Source organism: Talpa occidentalis, unplaced genomic scaffold, assembly GCF_014898055.3.
Source record: "Talpa occidentalis isolate TD23 unplaced genomic scaffold, MPIMG_talOcc4v2.1 talOcc4.10, whole genome shotgun sequence".
In the NCBI taxonomy this organism is placed as follows: Eukaryota; Metazoa; Chordata; class Mammalia; order Eulipotyphla; family Talpidae; genus Talpa; species Talpa occidentalis.
In genome coordinates this window covers 66,159,895-66,168,122 of record NW_023600993.1, presented here as the reverse complement: position 1 = coordinate 66,168,122, position 8,228 = coordinate 66,159,895, and the positions used below count along the sequence as shown (strand labels likewise).

The window sequence follows — 8,228 nt, the reverse complement described above, 5'->3', positions numbered from 1 at the left end:
ACCAGCCCGGCCACCTGCAGACGCGATCAAACCCATGGGCCTGGGGCAAAGTTGGCGACTACCTTCGCGCCGGGCCATTCCCTCCGCCTCCCCCTCACTGCCTTCCTCCCCCGGAGCCCGCGGTCACCGCCTCTGGCACGCGCGTCGCCAGTCTCAGCGAGCCCAGCCGCGCGCCCCGGAGCGCCCCTCGCCCAACCTGCCGGCCGAGCGCGCACTCCATAGTCTCCCCACACTCTTCTCCCGGGGGCCTACGGGCTGGGCTCCGCCCCAGCGCCACTGCTCCGGAGCTCCCCGCCGCCTGGACTGCCGCCGCTGCCCGGCGCCTGGCGCTCCAGCACGCGTGGGGCAGCCCGGGGCGCGGGCAGCGAGAGCAGGACTGGGAGCAGAGGGAGGAGAGGAGTGGCGCGGAGGGGAGCAAACAGGAGGGGAGGGCAGAGGAGAAAGCCCACGAGCAGAGGAGCTGAGGCGGGCGCCACACTGCCCCGCGCCCGGCAGGCTCACTCGCTCCCGAGACGCGCGGGCGGCCGCCTGGGCGCACTAGCCGGGTCACCTTGTCCCGGAGGTAAGTCCCGACCGCCCCAGCAGCGGGAGCTGGCGGAGGGGCCGGCTGGGGGCTGGGTTGGGGCCGCAGGCGGGCGCCGGAGGCGGCCCCAGCGCAGGAGGGCGTCCTGGCTCCGCCTAGGAGCGCGCAGACCCGGCGGCGGCGCGGCGCCCGCGGTGAGTCCCGGTGGTCGCGGCGGCGGGACCCGGGAGGCTGGGGTCACCCGGAGGGAGGGGAAAGCCGAGCGGGCGAGGAAGATGCGAAGGAAGGGGCCGGGGGCTGTCAGCTCCGGCTGCAGCTTGGCGCCTCGCCACCCCAGGCGCCCCGGCGGTGCGAAGGGGCTGCTGTGCAAAGTCGGGGGAGCTAGTGAGAAGGAGACCTAGGAGCGCAGCGGAGCGGGGCTGCCCAGGGTCGTGACGGTGCGCGGTGGGCATCGGCTCTGCGGGTTCCGGCGACCCTCGGGAGCGACCTAAAGGAGATCGCCTGGGGCTGGTGAGCGGAGCAGCCAAGAAGCTGGGGACTGAAGTCCATCTAGGACCGGGAAGGGAAGCCGACTTCAATTCCCTGAGCGGAAGGGAAAAGCAAGTCTAGCGTGCCAGAGCGCTGGGGATGGGGACTTCCAACCCGCGACCGAGGTGGAGGCGGGGATTCCAGGAACCCTTCGCTGCCGGCGAGGACAGGATGGGTGTCCATCTGCGCGCTGTCTGGTCCCTGGCAGTAGTGATAGCCCACAGACCTGGGATCCTCCAACCCAGTCTCAGAGAGGAGCGAATGGAAGCGCCTTTTGGGTTCAAGTTCTAGTCTTGATTTACCTAAGCGTGATTCCTGCCCCTTCGCGTGCGCTTTCGAAAACAGCGGAGAGGAAAGAATGGCAGAGTTGGGCACTTTTCTTAAGGGAAGGGGGCTTTGGTCGCTGTGCGTTTTCTGCAAGACCCCAATGGAGTGCTCCTTAGACGCTGTGTGCTCTGGGGAGACTGCCACTGGGGTAGCAGGGCTTTTCTGAAGAATTACAAGTAGGGGTCCGCTGGTCGGTTTCATTTCCTTGGGGGGTCCCCTTGAATGCTTGGGCGCTCAGCATCCAGACTTCAGTTACGCGCATCCTTCTGCGGAGTCAGATGCTCTGGCGCCGCTGGTCTGCTGGCTCCTCTTCGGGATCTGAGCGTTCTCTGGCCACGTCCCTGCGCTCAGTGCACCAGGCACTGGTCTAAAGGCTGGCTGACTTGGGAGTTAGGGGTGGAGGGCTCCCTTTTCTAGTTAGAATCAAGCGGTGTGGCGTGCTAGCGCCTCTGTTTATCTGTTTGCCCCCCTCCTAGTGGCCAGTCTGTTTGGTCACAGCCCAAAGGGAAAGGCTTGCTGCGCAGACCTGCAGCCTGTGTGGTGAGCAGCCTGCTTACAAACCCTAGAGCCTGCCAACTTTTCCTTGCTGAGGTGTGATTGCCAGGACAGGAGGAATCTTCGAGCCCATGCTGGGATGTGGTCCTCCAAAAGGGATGGACTCATGAGATCCAGTAGCCAGGGTGGCTTGACAGGAGGGGTTTAATGTCCATTCTGGCTAGGACAGGGAATAGCCGCAGCTGAATTTTCAGATGAATTGTTGCTTGCTGTTTGATTGCGGTTGTATGGAGCATCTTTTTAAAAATCCAGACCACAGGTGCTTGATCTGTGGGGGTGTGGAAGAGCCTTCCAGTTCCCTTCCTCGCTCCTTCCAACACTCCCTGGCTCCTTTGCAAGGAGAAAATGTTGATCTGTGTCTGATCTGGTGTCCTTTTCGAACTCCCCCAACCCCCTGAAAAAAGGCAATCCTTATAATCAAAAGGGCCTTGTTAAATAAAGGAAAACCAGGGATATCTGTTTAAAGCATTTTATTATGAAAAATGTCAGGGGTACACTAAGATCTAGAGAAGAGGAAAAACTGACCCTCCAGTACCCTCACCCAGTAAGTACCACACTCATTAACCATTTGACCTTCCCTCTTTTTGACCCCCCCAACTCAGAATTTTGGAGGCTGTTTGAAGGAGAATTTAAAAGCAATTCCAAGCTCACTTCACCTCTAAATGCACCCTATGTATCTCCAGCTGATCATTTTTCATTTCATTTTCATCTAACCATCATCAGAAATGACTGCTTTTAATGATTCCATTAGTACAAAGGTGATATTAAAATAAAAATTAAGGCACCCCCCTCTTCCATTTGGGGATAGAAAAAAGCCAGCTAATGTTTCTTGAGGCATGAAGGGGGTAGTTGAAGGAGGAAAGAAATATTCAGATCTTGAGAAAAAGAGACATTTGAAACCATTAAATATCAATCAACGTGCAGGAGATAAACAAGATTTCAGTTGATCCCTGATAGGCAAAATAATTTAATTTTTCGTTAAAAATTTAAAACTCAGTTCATATATCATGAGCAATTGATTTCTTCCATGTTCATTATTACAAATTAAAAGTGCAATGTTAGACTTGACTCATCTTTCTCATTAACTTTAACTCATATTACAATTATTCATGTTACTATTAAAAGAGAATAGAAAGATATTTTCTTATGTATATTTCCCCCCCCCAGACACTAGTGGGTGCCATTCTGAGGCTCATGAAGAGTAACCAATATTTCATCTTTCAATTAGAAAGTGTTTGGTCATCACACTGGGTGCTTTCCATATGCCCATGGGAGAGATTCTGCTGGTTCAGATTTTATTTCAAGTGTGGTTTCTGTTGAGTGACAACATGGTTGGCCTCCAGGTTCAGTGGGAGCATTATCCCCCCCAAACCCACATGCCCCCGACACCCCAGCACATCTCTGTGCCTTTCTTTATATAATATAAAAGCCGCTTCTAAAAATTGTCAATGATGTTCTTTGACAATTCAGTCAGACTTTTGAATACCTTTGTGAGATGCACTATTTAAAGGCATCCTTAGTTAACCTTTGTAATATGAATAACCATCCTGTGGGTGAGCAGTTTTATAAGTCCTCCTTTCCTTGCATTTCCATGACACCAGTGTGCCCCTGGACCCCTCATTTATCCTTTGCACCCTGCAAAGTGTCACATTGGCAATTCTCACATGGCCAACATGGACTTGTGACCTACAACTTGAACAAACATCATGGTATCAGCAAGATACTTTGAATGAGTGTGTGAAGGTGGCAAGGACTGAAGTATGGGTCATTCATTTGTCAGCATCACACAGCAGCGGGGCTGAATGAGTAGTGAAACCACCTGTTCTTGCAGTGAGACGGCTTATCAGGCTGTTTTGCCAAATGGTGCTGAGGTGCGGTACTATCTACAGAGAAGTGTGATCCAGTGTCTACACTGGAGACTTCGCGCTGGCGTGTATAAGAAGCAGAAGCACCCCTGACGCTGAAGATGAGCTGACCAGGTTCCTGCCCATGTCACCAGAGTTGAAATAATGAAGGTGCTAACAGATAGTATTAACAATTGTGATATTTCAGTATTCTCTGCAAGATACTTAGACATTTCAAATTATTCCTGAGAGCTTCATAAATATGTGTTTCAAGAGGAGTGGCAGTAACTCTTTCAGGCAGTGGGCTACAATTCAGGACGCTCATGGTGGCTTCCTTTGCTGCAGAAGTGTTCTGGATTTCACAGAGTAGTTAGAGACATGCACATTTGTGGTTTCCTACTTGTGTAGCCGTCCTGCCCTGTGGAACTTTCTGGAGTGCCTGTGCATTGGTTTCAAACTCTAGGCGCTGCTGCTTGCTAGTTGAATGACTTTTAACAGGTGACTTATCTTTTCTGATTCTGTTTCTCTTCATCCATGTTCTTTCCAAGATTTTAAAAACACATGTTTATGGTTGTCATGGCTTTTTAAATGAATAAGATGCTGGGTGAGAACATTCTAGCATCTTTGCTGAATGCATTTTTTTAAAAAAAGATTTATTTATTTACACATACAAGAACTGGGGTACAGGCCAGAGGTGCAGGGGGTGAGAGGATTCACCACAGACAGAATGTGGAACAAAACAGGCAGACTGACTGAAATACACTGCCGAGGGGGTACAGCGAGACAAGAGAGGTCTGCTGTGCCATGTTGGCCTTGTAGTGCAGAGGCTGCAGACAGCCTCACAGTGCTGTGCTTAACCCCTTATACCACCAGGGATGCCCATAAACTGAATGCATCTTTGAGTCAATTTTGCATTCCTATTCCTCTGAGAACATAAAATGAGCCAGGCCTACATTCTGTAACTTCCTGTTGGCAAAAATCAGAATAAGGACAGTACACGCAGGTGTGACTCTCGCGTCAGAATGCTCCTGAGAGGGCTTCCCCAGTGGCGCAGTGGTTGAGTGTTGGGTTGCGAAGCTGCCTGCAGCCTCTGCAGCGCCAGTTCGATTCCCCGGCTGCTCCCTGGCCACCGGAGGAGGGTCCCACATGGTGCGCAGACCTCTCCTGCCGCCCGCTGCTCCCCTCAGCAGTGTACTTCAGTCCTTCTGCCTGCTCTGCTCCCCGCTCTGGCTCTGGTGAATTCTCTCACCCTCCCATGCTTCTGACTGTACCCAGTGCTTGTATAAATAAATAAATAAATCTTAAAAAAAAAAAAAAAAAAAGAATGCTCCTGAGTAGGGTGGACATTCATGTCAGGTGAGAGTTTAGACAGAATGTGTGGGAAAGACTTGTGGACTGAATCTAGATGCATATCACATTCAAGACAGTGCATGGTGCATGTTCTCCGGGACAGAATCTGTTAAAGTACATTACCAACAAACCACAAAACATCCTTTGTAATAGGTATGATTCACTAAAATCTTTGTTTAGATCACAAAGTCCAAGTAACCTTAAACTAAGTAACCTATTAAATTTTCAAAAATAAAATAGGGCCTCCGTGGTGGCCTAGGGGTTATGTCTCAGTACTATCACTTCAAAGGCCTGAGTTCTATTCCTGGCCAGGGAACTAAACCACATGGCACAGCAGACCTCTCCAGTTTCGCCTTCTGCTCCCCTCAGCAGTGTATTTAAGTAGCTCTGCCTGCACTGCTCCCCACTTTGTTTCTGGTGAATCCTCTCACCCCCCCACTTCTGGCCTACACCCCAGGTTTCTATGCAAAAATAAATAAATAAAAATACTGAAGACCAGCAACAAATAAGCATTGGGACCCAAAAGAACTGTCAGAACCAAGAATAGCACAACCAGGACATAATAAATGTGTATGGAAAATAAAAATAAAAGTTGCTTCTGAAAGCATGTTTCATATCAGCCCAGGGGACAACTTTGTGTTGCATAAAAATAATTTACCTAGGAGTTCAGTGAACATTATTGCAGATGGAGGCTTTGCTCTTGGGGTTCAAATCAGTTTTCAGTGTGAAAGAACTTTCGAGATTTACTTCCCTGTCAATTCTTGTATCAGTGACAGTTATTTTTAAATTTAGGTTCTGCTAATGCTATAGTCTCATTTAGCAGTTGTGATCACAAGATAGAGAATGTAAGTATTTATTGATCGCAAGTTGAGGCTTTCATAAAAGACCTATTTAGTTTAAATTCATATTTTAAAAAATTATTACCTCTCAAACAAGTTCAATTTGTAATATATCATTTGACCTCACTGGGTAAACACTTTCAGATGTATGTCATCTTTTCCTTCCCTTAGTCTTTTTCTGTGTTGGGAAGTCAGTGTCCAACACAAAACCCAAAAGCAAAGAAGTGTTTCAGAATTAGAACCCCAAAAGTCTTACTATGTTGCCTCAATTTTATTTTTATTTTTTAAAAAGATTTATTTATTTATTTATTTTATACAAGAACCGAGGTACAGGCCAGATACGCAGGAGGGTGAGAGGATTCACCAGAGACAGAGCGGGGAACAGAACAGGCAGACTGATGAAATACACTGCTGAGGGGAGCAGTGGGCGAGGCAGGAGATGTATGTCGTGCCATGTGGGACCCTCGCTGGCTGGCCGGGATCGAACCGGCGCTGCAGAGGCTGCAGACAGCTTCACAGCACTGCACTCAACCACCTGCACCACCAGGAGGGGTCCACATTGCCTCAATTTTAAACTAAATTTACTTCTGAAAGAGAGATATCTCAGCTTTCAGTATATTGGGGCCTTTGCCCACTGAGGAAAGCAAAGAAGTGAAAATGTTACCTAAACTTATCTTCCTCTCAGGTGTTTAATACCCACAATTTTAACTTAATGGCTTTGACCTTGGTCCTCACATTGTGGTGGCATAGGTGTTCAGCTGGTGCAGGTGTTGGAAATAAGAGGATTTGTTTTTCAAGGATCATCAAGGACGTAAGTCCTGGGTCAGGGTTGGGAAACCCAGTAGCATCACTGAGGGGAAGGCTCAGGCATTACTTAGCATTCGAGGGTATCCTGGTAATGATCTCTACCTCTTCTCCTGGTATTTCTAGTTCCTAAAATTGACTTTAAATAGAACATGCATTTCTGTAACCATCTAATAGTTGAAATCTCAGCTTTGTTGAGGTTGCCGTAACACAATAATGCATTTCCCTAAGATGGACCTGTACTTACCAATCTAGATAATGCTGCTGCCCCCTGGAAGGCAGTGGAGAAAGTTGAGATGAAACCAGAAGCGGTGTGCCCTGGACCCGAGATGCCATGTATGTGGGGGGCTGGCCTGTGCTAATAGCCCAGACACTCACACACTTATTATTTCTAGAGTCTCTTACCTGTGCATATCATATTTTTTCTTTTCTCGCTCAATTCCTTTCTTTTTCCATAGTGCCTTTGGTACAAGCAGTTTTACAGCAAAGAACTCTGAGCTGATTAATTAATATACATAGTATTTTACAGCTTTCTTTTGTGTACTAAATCCAGAGACACAGTAAATTTGTATCAGTGCTCTGACATAGTACTCTAACTTCCCTCACTAAAGTTGGATTTGTTAAGTCAATTTTAAGTGAAGAAAAATATTGCTTCATCATGTCTAAGTTCATTCTCTGACTTTTATCCTGATATTTTTAAGCTGTGGCTATAGGGTCACACTTAACACATGGGGCCAGCCCTCCACCTGTTCTCACTTGGGTCAGAAGTACACTAGATCTTCAAGGCTCCCATTGAAATCCTGTACTGACTGCTCTGGACTCAGGACAACTGCAACTGTCCTCTCATCCCTTCAATCCCACTTTCAAGGGTCTTCTTGCATAATATTCATTGGCGCAATTGCTAATTTGTATGTTCTCAGTGTAGGTGTATTGCCTGTGAATAGGAGTCTTGAATATATTTTGAGACATCACAGTCTATTCTAGACCATAGAGGAAAACATAGTCGTTGACTCAAATGTGCAGAATAATGCAGTTTCCTTCCTGTTGCTAGACCTTGAGTAGCTGATTTGCCAAGAACCTTTCCAGGAAAAACACTACTGCAGGCTTTTGTGTCATAAAAATATATTTTCACCCCAGATTCCAGTAATTGTTTTGTGTGTTGTGAGCACAGGTCAGTGGGACTGCAGGGTCAGCTGGGTGGGGGGCTCAAGGGCAAGAAGGTGCCCTCTATCCATTGGGGTTGGAGCATGGCCCACTTCAAGCACCTTCTTTTTTTGCAAAGCAGGGACCTTTCATTGTTCAAGTACTCAACTCCATTTTAGAAAGCTGAAGCTTTGGAATGGCATGACTGTTGTTTCCCCTCTCTTCCCCCTTGCTCACATTTTGTCCTCCCCCAACATGAAGAACTCTCCTCTGCAGACAGAGGCCACATCCCATTAACCACCTGCCAGAATCTGG

The 8,228-nt window shown here is 48.4% G+C and overlaps 1 protein-coding gene across 3 annotated transcripts in view; it reads left to right on the top strand.

Moving 5' to 3' along the window:
* The first annotated feature begins 434 nt into the window (after positions 1–434).
* Positions 435–8,228, top strand: part of SYNDIG1 (synapse differentiation inducing 1) — a 189,757-nt gene continuing 181,963 nt past the window's right edge. The window contains exon 1 of one of the 3 annotated variants that reach the window (XM_037493737.2): positions 435–562. The gene's annotated coding sequence lies outside the window, so the exon portion shown is untranslated. Of the gene's footprint in view, positions 563–665; positions 718–953; positions 1,034–8,228 lie in introns of those variants that run through there. The other 2 variants (XM_054695940.1, XM_054695941.1) reach the window with 2 other exon arrangements.